General features: G+C 38.4%; 1 protein-coding gene across 13 annotated transcripts in view; it reads right to left on the bottom strand.

Annotated features, from left to right (window-relative positions):
- The window catches only part of LOC116692375 (neural cell adhesion molecule L1-like protein), a 58,211-nt gene that overhangs the window by 35,945 nt on the left and 21,803 nt on the right, over positions 1-463 (bottom strand). The gene's annotated exons all lie outside the window — the stretch shown is intronic.

Raw genomic sequence — 463 nt, 5'->3', positions numbered from 1 at the left:
TGCCTCAAGATAGCAATACACCAAGAATTCACCTGAACACACCGCCCATGGGCGCAAAGATGGGCGCAGGTCTATTTGCTATTTTAACGACGTGGCTGTGGGATGGTCTTAAAATAGCATAGACACTTGTGTTGGGCTTTGTGCTGTGCTCCGCCAGGTGCAATATAGAGCCCTTAATAATGTTACTTGTAGTGCTGTCAAAACGATTCAAATATTTAATCGCGATTGATGTCATAGTTAACTCGCAATTAATCACATTTTTATCTATTCTAAATGTCCCTTGATTTCTTTTTCCCCATTATTTTTTCTAATTTTAATGCTCTTATCAACATGAAAAAGTGCATTGGCTTGCTTTGTGCAAACGTTTTTTATTGAAAACAACATTGGCATATAGCCTACTGTAGTGTTCAATTTCACACGTGACATTCTCACAGTCATTCACACTTGGAGCAAATAATCTCTC

Source organism: Etheostoma spectabile, chromosome 7, assembly GCF_008692095.1.
Source record: "Etheostoma spectabile isolate EspeVRDwgs_2016 chromosome 7, UIUC_Espe_1.0, whole genome shotgun sequence".
In the NCBI taxonomy this organism is placed as follows: Eukaryota; Metazoa; Chordata; class Actinopteri; order Perciformes; family Percidae; genus Etheostoma; species Etheostoma spectabile.
This window is presented reverse-complemented; position numbering and strand designations above follow the sequence as displayed.